This window comes from Neofelis nebulosa, chromosome 7 (genome assembly GCF_028018385.1).
Source record: "Neofelis nebulosa isolate mNeoNeb1 chromosome 7, mNeoNeb1.pri, whole genome shotgun sequence".
Taxonomy (NCBI): domain Eukaryota; kingdom Metazoa; phylum Chordata; class Mammalia; order Carnivora; family Felidae; genus Neofelis; species Neofelis nebulosa.
In genome coordinates, this window is record NC_080788.1 from 149,513,084 (window position 1) to 149,523,318 (window position 10,235).

The window sequence follows — 10,235 nt, forward strand, 5'->3', positions numbered from 1 at the left end:
CTGAGCCAAAGTCGGACGCTTAACCGACTGAGCCACCGAGACGCCCCTGCAAGTATTTTCTTGACAATTGTTGCATTCTTGCTCATTAGGGCTAGTGGCCTGTAAGTCTCATTTTTAGTGGGGTTTAATCTGGTTTGGAACTGTGATCATACTCATCTTATAGAATGAATTTGGAAGTTTTCTTTCCATTTCTATTATTTGGAACAGTTTGTAGACAGGAATTTTCTATTCTACTTAAATAGAATATTTTACACTCTTCTTAAATATCTGGTAGAATTCACCTGTGAACCTCTCTGGCCCTGGATTTTTGTGTGTCAGTAGATTTTTGATTAATGATTCAATTTCTTTGCTCATTATCAGTCTGTTCACGTTTTCTATTTCTTCCTTTTTCAGTTTAGGTAGTCTTCATTATTCTGGGAATTTTTCCATTTCTTCCAGATTGCCCAATTTGTTGGCATATAAATCTCCAAACTATTTTCTCATAGTTGTATTTCTGTGGTGTCAGACGCGATGTCTCCTCTCAAATTCTGATTATATTTACTTTCGTCCCTTCTCTTTTGTTTTTGCCAAGTCTGCCCAAGGGTTTTCATTTTTATTTATTCTTACAGAAACCAACTTACAGTTTCATTCATCTGTTCTACTGTTTTTCTTTGTTTCTATATCATTTATATCTGCTCTAATCTTTTTTGTTTACCTGTTCCTGCTGGCTTTAGGGTTCATTTGTTGTTCTTTTCCTAGTTTCTTTAGTTGTAAAATGGTTGTGTGTTTGAGACCTTTCTTCTTTCTTGAGTTTGGCCTGTACTGCTATATATTTCACTCTTCCATCAACTTTGCTGCATCCAGATGGTTTGGAACTGGCATGTTTTCATTTTCATTTGCTTCCATGTATTTTTTATTGCTTCTGTAATTTCCTGAAAATCTCATTCAACTTTTACTACAATGTTCTTTAACCTAATGTTTTGGTGGTGTTGGCCAAATTTTTCTTGTGGTCGACTTTAAGTTTCATAGTGTTGTGGTTTGAAAATACGCACGGATTGATCTCAGTCTTTTTGTACTTGTAGAGGGCTGATTTGTGACATAGTATGTGATCTGTTCTGGAGAATGTTCCATGTGCACTCAAAAAGAATGTGTATTCTGGTGCTTTAGGATGGAATGTTCTGAATATATCTGTTAAGTCCATTCAGTCCATGTGTCTTTCAAAGCCATTGTTTCCTTATTGATTTTCAGCTTAAATTGTCTTTCCATTGTTGTAAGTGGAGTGTTAACGATCTCTATTATTACTATTGTGTATTATCAATGAGTTTCTTTACGTTTCTTATTAATTGAGTTATATATTTCAGTGCTTACATTTTTGGGGTATAAATATTTAAAGCTTCAGATCTTCTTGTTGGATAGACCCCTTTATGATGATATACTGCCTTCCTGATCTCTTGTAACAAACTTTGGTTTGAAAACTAGTGTGATATGAGTGTGGCACTACAACTTTCTTTTGACGTCCGTTAGCAAGATAAATTGTTCACCCTCCCCTCACTTTGAATCTACAGGTGTTTTAGGTTGAAAATGAGTCAATCGTGTGCAGTGTGTAGAAGGATCTTGTATTTGTTTTTATCCATTCCGGTATCCTATGTCTTTTGATTGGAGCATTTTGTCCATTTACATTCACAGTAATTATTGATAGATATAAACTTAGTGCCATAGTGTTACCTCCAAAGTCATTGTTTCTGGAGATTTTCTCTGCTTATTTCTAATCTTTGTTACTTTTAGTCTTCCTTTCCCACTCAAATGGTCCCGTTTAATTTCTTACGGGGCTGATTTAGAGTCCATGAACTCCTTTGGTTTTTGTTTGTCTGGGAAATTCTATCACTCCTTGTATCTGAATGACTGCCTTACTGGAGAAAGTATTCTTAGCTGCATAATTTTCAATTGTGCATGTTGAGGATATGATGCCACTCCCTACTTGCATGAAGGTTTCTGTAGAGACATCTGCCATAGTTTTTTTTTTTAATCTTCCCTTGTTAGTTAGCAACTTCTTTTGTGTTGATGCTTTTATGGTTTTTCTTTATGTGAATATTTTGCCATTTTCCTATTATATGTCTCAGTGTTGGCCTGCTTTTTATTTTATTTTTTATTTTAATGGGTGTTCTCTTTGCCTCCTAGATGTGGATGTCTGTTTCCTTCCCCAGCTTGTGGAAATTTTCACTATAATTCACTCAGCTAAAATGTATCCCCTTTTTCTTCCTCTTATTCTTTTGGGACTCCTTTCAAAAGAATGTTATTACAGTTTATGGAGTTGCTGATTTTCCTAAGTGTACGTTTGTGATGCAATATTTTAAATTTCCTCTTCTTTCCAACTTAATTTCCCCCGTAATTTTATCTTCTATTTCCCTTTCTCATTCATCTGCTCCTTTCATCCTTGAGGTCATTATATCCAATCAGTTTCACATCTTGGTTACAGCATTTCTTTTTTTTTTTTTTTTCAATATATGAAAGTTATTGTGTAATTGGTTTCCATACAACACTCAGTGCTCATCCCAAAAGGTGCCCTCCTCACTACCCATCACCTACCCTCCCCTCTCTCCCACCCCCCATCAACCCTTAGTTTGTTCTCAGTTTTTAACAGTCTCCGATGCGTTGGCTCTCTCCCACCCTAACCTCTTTTTTTTTCCTTCCCTTCCCCCATGGGTTTCTGTTAAGTTTCTCAGGATCCACATAGGAGTGAAACCATATGGTATCTGTCGTTCTCTGTATGGCTTATTTCACTTAGCATCACACTCTCCAGTGGTTACAACATTTCAAATTTCATCTTGACTAGGTTTTAGGTCTTTTCTGTTTGCAGTAAGGGTATCCCTCATGTCTCATACATTTTCCTCAAGCACAGATAGTATCCTTATGATACTTTTTGAAAATCCTGTTTCATTATGAGAGTTTTTAGAAATTCTGTTTGAGCCACATTAGTTTATGTGTTTTAATTATATCCCTCACAATGACCTTTTATCATTTTTTCTTTTAGGATGAATTCCTCCATCATGTTGTTGTCTATGTCTCTGCCTTCTTAAATTTTTTAGAAAATCCTTTTATCTTTTCTGCTTCTAGGGAAGTATCTTTGTTGAGGAGTGTTCACATACTGTCCAGGGCCTGACACTTCATGAAGCATTTGTTTTATGTTCCGTGGCACTGTGCTGTCATATTTTGGCTGCTCTGTCCCTCAGGACAGTCCTCTGCAGAGTTTCTCCTTGCCTCACCTGGGGAGTGTTGGACCTTGTCCCCAGTGTTGTGAGTTTTAACTAGGTGAGTTTGGTCTGCTTGTTAAAAGAGGCTAATTCCTATCTCCCCTAGAGGTGAAGATATGCCTCAATGTATGATCACCTGACTTGGTGCATGTGGGGGTTTATGGTGGTCTTTGGAGGAAGGGGTGCAGTGGTGGTCTGGTTGCCAGGCACTCTTTCCTAGTAAGCAAGCACTTGATGGGGGCTGGAGTAGGTGGAGCTTGGTGTTAGTGGCTCAGCTTGCACTGGGGATGCTGTGCTGCTGAGTGAAATCTGTCCATGCTGATTGGTGGGAGGAAATATTGACATCAGCTCCCTCTCTAGTCCCTGGAGTTGGAGTTCCCAGCCTCCCCTGTTCAGGAAGCCCTCACACAGAGAGAACACTTGTGGGTCCCAGGCTTCTGTCAGAATTGCTTTCACCCTGTCTGTGTCCAAGCCATCGGCCCATCTGGTGGCACAGGGCTCTTATGTTTCATCTCAGGAGCTCTAGCTGGGTTTGAAAACTCCAAATTGTGTGAACTCAATGTGACAGGGACCCCACTGATCCTCTGGGAGAGGGTCTTGTTGTGCTGTGCCTGGAGCTGATTTACCCCAGATGGGCAGTTGCATGAATACTGGGGGCTTGGAGTGCATGGTGAAGAACAACAAGAAGGCAGTGTCCAGCTAGCTACTCTCAGAAGAGGCTCCTCTGCTAATGATCAGGGAATTGTAATGGTGCCTTTCAGCTCTCCTGTCCTATGAGAGGCAATGCCCCGTCTCCCAAATGCACTCCACGAAGGGAATTGTCTCTCCCCATGCGACCCAGGGGATACTCAGACCACAGTTCCCCTTATGGACCTCTGTCCTCCACAGGAGCAATGCTGTGCCCACCAGACTCCACTCCAATGATGTGATCGACTTTTAAATCTTCAGTCTTTGAGCTCCACGTTTGCTGGAGGTTGACTTGTCATGATTAACTTCATGGGTTATCTTGACTGCGTCATGGGTGCCCAGATTCACCACTGTTTCTGTGGATGTCTGTGTTGTGTTCCAGAAGAGATTGGCATTTCCATCCATGGTTTCTTTCTGCCTGGGCACCACCCATTCCATTAAGTTTGTGAATAGAATCTGATGCAGATGGAGGATGAATTCCCTCATTTTTACTTCCCATGTGCTTGTTTGAACTGGAATATTGGTCTCCTCTGGCCCTTTTTCTGAAAGTTACATCATCAGCTCTCCCCGTTTTGAGACTAGACACTAGTCAGAATCAGACAAGAATTACATGACTGGTTTTCCTGGGTCTTCAGCTTGTGACAGTAGATCATGGGACTTCTCAACATATTTAATTATGGAAACCAATGTCCTTTGTGTTGTGTTCCACGGGGGAATCTTGACTAATACATGGAGATTGTTTATCTCTCATTTGGAGTAATTGAATAAAGCTATAGCTCATTTAAAGTCCTGAGTAGCAAAGGGCTATGAAGAAAGTCTCACGTTGTTTGACTGGGACAAGGGCTGGGTGTGGATAATGAGGAGCTGCGGGATCCTGTGGTCCTGGCTGCACAGGGAGCACATCTGAGAATCCTGTAAAGGTGCAGCTGTTGTACCTCAGGAAATCTGTAATTCACTCATGTTGAGGGACCGGAGTAAGCAAGTGCAAACAACTGTGTCTTTGTGCACGTTAGTCTAGTTTCCCTATGACAACCCAGTTGCTAATTCAGAGAGTTAATAGGTAAACACAGAATTATATAACCAGGGAGGCTCCCTGGGAAAACTGCTGTGTGGAGAGGAAGCCCCAGATCCTGACAGGAAATCTGCCTGTAACCTCCATCTGCACATGTGCCTGGGAACAAAGCTAAATTGTGCATAGTGTGCGCCCCCTGGTGGTGCTGATCCTCTCCTGCAGGGAGGGTTGTGTCTGGGCTCGCAGTGATGTCCCCTCACTGTGTCTTTCGCACAGTAATATGTGGCCATGTCCTCGGTCTTGAGGCTGTTCATCTGCAGATACAGCGTGTTCTTGGCGTTGTCTCTGGAGATGGTGAATCGGCCCTTCACGGAGTCTGCGTAGCCTGTGCTACTTCCACTACCACTAATATACGCGACCCACTGCAGCCCCTTCCCAGGAGCCTGGCGGACCCAGCTCATTGCATATCTACTGAAAGTGAATCCAGAGGCCACACAGGTGAGTCTCAGGGACCCCCCCGGCTTCGCCAGGTCTCCCCAGACTCCACCAGCTGCGTCACCTGGACACCTCCACGTCACACTGGACACCTGCAGACACAAGACATCTTGGTCAGGAAACTGTCACACATCTCCTGGTTCTCACTCTTATCCACTCATATACTCAGTGTCGCCCATTCCCCATGAATTACCTTTTAAAAGAGCAACCAGGAAAACCCAGCCCAGCACAAACTCCATGGTGAGGTGTGTGTGTTCTCTGCTGATCACAGAATGGGAACACCTGGGACTCCTGGGGCTGGGGCTTGTCTCCCAGCTGCAGGGTCGGGGCTGGGCTGGTTTTATCAGCACAGAGAGGGCCCCATTTGCATGTCCTCTGACATATATATCAAGCTCCAGACTTAGATTTGATTGTGTAAAAGTGAATGACAGGGTTAGGGACGCACTTCTATATTAGTTTGTGTGGATGGCGGTGTGACAATATGAAGAATTTTTTTTTTCAGTTTTGGATTTTTACTTTTATTAATGGAGGCTTCGGCATAATCTTTAAGAAACATTTACCTCAACAGCAAGATCACGCATTATTTTCTCTTAAGATACTTTAATTTTTATTATTAATTAGTATTTATTTTTAGTTTTAAAAATTAACATCCAAATTAGTTATTATATACTGCAACAATGATTTCAGGAGTAGATTCCTTAGTGCCCCTTACCAGTTTAGCCCATCCCCCCTCCCACAACCCCTCCAGTAGCCCTCTGTTTGTTCTCTATATTTATGAGTCTCTTATGCTCTCTCCCCTCCATGTTTTCATATTATTTTGGTTTCCCTTCCCTTATGTTCATCTGTTTTGTCTCTTAAAGTCCTCATATGAGTGAACTCATATGATTTTTGTCTTTCTCTGACTGACTCATTTCACTTAACATAATACCCTCCAGTTCATCCCCGTAGTTGCAAATGGCAAGATTTCACTCTTTTTGATTGCCGAGTAATACTCCATTGTATATATTTACCACTTCTTCTTTATCCATTCATCCATCAATGGACATTTGGCTCTTTCCATACTTTGGCTATTGTTGATAGTGCTGCTATAAACATGGGGGTGCATGTGTCCCTTTGAAACAGAACACCTGTGTCCCGTGGATAAATGCCTAGTAGTGCAATTTCTGGGTCATAGGGTAGTTCTATTTTTAGTTTTTTGTGGAATCTTCATAAAGTTTACCAGAGTGGCTGCACCAGCTTGGGTTGCCCCCCAGAATGCAAAAGAGATCCTCTCTCTGCATCCTTGCCAACATCTGTTGTTGACTGAGTTGTTAATGTTAGCCATTCTGACAGGTGTCAGGTGGTATCTCATTAGGGTTTTGATTGGCATTTCCGTGATGATGAGTGATGTGGAGCATTTTTTCATGTGTCGGTTGGCCATCAGGATGTCTTCTTTGGAGAAGTGTCTATTCATGTCTTTTGCCCATTCCATCACTGGTTTGTGTTTTGGGTGTTGAGTTTGATAAATTCTTTATAGATTTTGGATACTAACTCTTTATCTGAGATGTCATTTGCAAATATCTTCTCCCATTCTGTCAGTTGAATTTTAGTTTTTCTGATTGTTGTCTTCACTATGCAAAAACTTTTTATTTTGGTGAGGTCCCAGTAGTTCATTTTTGCTTTTGTTTCCCTTGCCTCTGGGGACGTGTTGAGTAGGAAGTTGGTGTGGCCAAGATCAAAGATGTTTTTTCCTGCTTTCTGCTTGAGAATTTTGATGGCTTCCTGACTTACATTGAGGTCTTTCATCCATTTGAGTTTATTTTTGTGTATGGTTAAGAAAGTGGTCCAGGTTCATTCTTCTGCATGTCGCTGTCCAGTTTTCCCAGCACCACTTGCTGAAGACACTGTCTTTATTCCATTGGATAGTCTTTCCTGCTTTGTCAAAGATTAGTTGGCCATATATTTTTGGGTCCATTTCTGGATTTCGTATTCTGTTCCATTGATCTGAGTGTCCTTGTTTTTTTATTTTTTTTATTTTTTTGACATTTATTTATTACTTTTCAGAGACAGAGACAGAGCATGAGCGGGGGAGTGTCAGAGAGAGAGGAAGACACAGAATTCCAAGCAGGCTTCAGGCTCTGAGCTGTCAGCACACAGCCTGATGTGGGACTCTAAATCACGAACTGCCAGATCGTGACCTGACTCAAAGTCGGATGCTTAACAGACTGATCCACTCAGATGCCCCTGAGTGTCTGTTATTGTGCCAGTACCATACTGTCTTGATGATTACAGCTTTGAAGTACAGCTTGAAGTCTGGGATTGTGATGTCTCCTGCTTTGGTTTTGTTTTTCAAGATCGCCTTGGCTATTCGGGGTCTTTTCTGTTCCATACAAATTTTAGGATTATTTGTCTAGCTCTGTGAGGAATGCTGGTGTCACTTTGATCAGGATTGCATTGAATATGTAGATTTCTTTGGGTACTATCAGCATTTTAACAATATTTGTTCTTCCTATTCAGGAGCATGGAATATTTTTTCCATATTTTGTCTTCTTCCATTTCTTTCATAAGCTTTCTATAGTTTTCAGTATAAAGGTTTTTCACCTCTTTGGTTAGATTTATTCCTGGGTATTTTATGTTTTTTGGTGCTACTGTAAATGGGATAGATTCCTTGATTTCTATTTCTGTTGCTTCATTGTTGGTGTATAGGAATGCAACCGATATCTCTGCGTTGATTTTATATCCTGCCACTTTGCTGAATTTATGAATCAATTCTAGCAGTTTTTTGGTGGGGTCTTTTGGGTTTTCCATATAGAGTATCATGTAATCTGTGAAGAGTGAAAGTTTGACCGCCTCCTGGCTGATTTGGATGCCTTTTATTTCTTTGTGTTGTCTGACTGCAGAGGCTAAGACTTCCAATACTATGTTGAATAACAGTGGCGAGAGTGGACATCCCTGTCTTGTTCCTGACCTTAGGGAGAAAGCTCTCAGTTTTTCCCATTGAGGATGATATTAGCATTGGGTCGTTCATAGATGGCTTTTATGATCTCGAGGTATGGTCCTTCTATCCCTACTTTCTTGAGGGTTTTTATCAACAAAGGATGTTGTATTTTGTCAAATGCTTTCTCTGCATCTATGGAGAGGATCATATGGTTCCTGACCTTTCTTTTATCGATGTGATGAATCACGTTAATTGTTTCACAGATATTGAGCCATCCCTGCATCGCAGGTATAAATCCCACTTGGTCGTGGTGAATAATTTTTTAATGTATTATTGTTTCTGGTTGGATAATATCTTGTTGAGGATTTTTGCATCCATGCTCATCAGGGAAATTGGTGTATAGTTCTCTTTTTCAGTGTTGTCTGTGTCTGTTTTTGGAATCGAGGTAATGCTGGCTTCATAGAAAGAGTTTGGAAGTTTTCCTTCCATTTCTACTTTTTGGAACAGTTTCAAGACAATAGGTGTTAACTCTTCCTTAAATGTTTTGTAGAATTCCCCTGGAAAGCCATCTGGTCCTGGACTGTTGTCTTTTGGCAGATTTTTGATAACTAATTCGATTTCCTTACCTGTTAAGGGTCGGTTCAAATTTTCTATTTCTTCCTGTTTCAGTTTTGGTAGTGTATATGTTTCTAGGAATTTGTCCATTTCTTCCAGATTGCCCATTTTATTGGCATATAATTGCTCATAACATTCTCTTATTACTGTTTTTATTTCTGTTGTGTTGGTTGTGATCTCTCCTCTGTAATTCTTTATTTTATTTATTTGGGTTTTTCCTTTTTCTTTTTGATCAAACTGGATAGTGGTTTATCAATTTTGTTAATTCTTTCAAAGCACCAGCTTTTAGTTTCATTGATGTGTTCTACTGTGTTTTGGTTTCGATAGCACTAATTTCTGCTCTAATCTTTAGTATTTCCTGTCTTCTGCTGGTTTTGGGTTTTATTTGCTGTTCCTTTTCCAGCTCTTTAGTCATAAGGTTAGGTTGTGTATCTGAGATCTTTCTTCCTTCTTTAGGAAGGCCTGGATTGGTATACACTTTCCTCTTATGACCGCCTTTGCTGCATCCTAGAGGTTTGCGTTGTGGTGTTATCATTTTCATTGACTTCCATGTACTTTTTCATTTCCTCTTTAACTGCATCTTTAGCCCACTCATTCTTTAGTAGGTTCTTCAGTCTCTAATTATTTGTTACCTTTCCAAATTTTTTCTTGTGGTTGATTTTGAGTTCATGGCATTGTGGTCTGAAAATATACATGGTATGATCTCGATCTTTTTGTACTTACTTAGGGCTGATTTGTGTCCCAGTATATGGACTATTCTGGAGAACGTTCCATGTGCACTGGAGAAGAATGCATGTTCTGTTGGTTTAGGATGAAATGTTCTGAATATATTTGTTAAGTCCTTCCGGTCCAGTGTGTCATTGAAAGCCATTGTTTTCTTGTTGATTTTTTGATCAGGTGATCTGTTCATTGTTGTGAATGGTTGTTGAAGTCTCCTACTATTATGGTATTCTTATCGATGAGTTTCCTTATGTTTGTGATTAATTGATTTCTATATTTGGGTGCTCTCACGATTGGCACATAAATGTTTACAATTGTTAGGTCTTCTTGGTGGATAGACCCTTTGATTATGAATGATATAATGCCATTCTGCATCTCTTGATGCAGTCTTTATTTTAAAGTCTAGATTGTCTGATATAAGTATGGCTACTCTGGCTTTCTTTTGTTGAACATTAGCATGATAGATGGTTCTCCATCCCATTATTTTCAATCTGGAGGCATCTTTAGGTCTAAAGTGGGTCTCTTGTAAAAACCGTATAGATGGATCTTGTTTTCTTCT

The 10,235-nt window shown here is 40.3% G+C and overlaps 1 pseudogene; it reads right to left on the reverse strand.

Moving 5' to 3' along the window:
- Positions 1-4,970: 4,970 nt before the first annotated feature.
- LOC131518054 (immunoglobulin heavy variable 3-23-like) lies at positions 4,971-5,663 on the reverse strand (annotated as a pseudogene).
- Between the last annotated feature and the right edge of the window lie 4,572 nt (positions 5,664-10,235).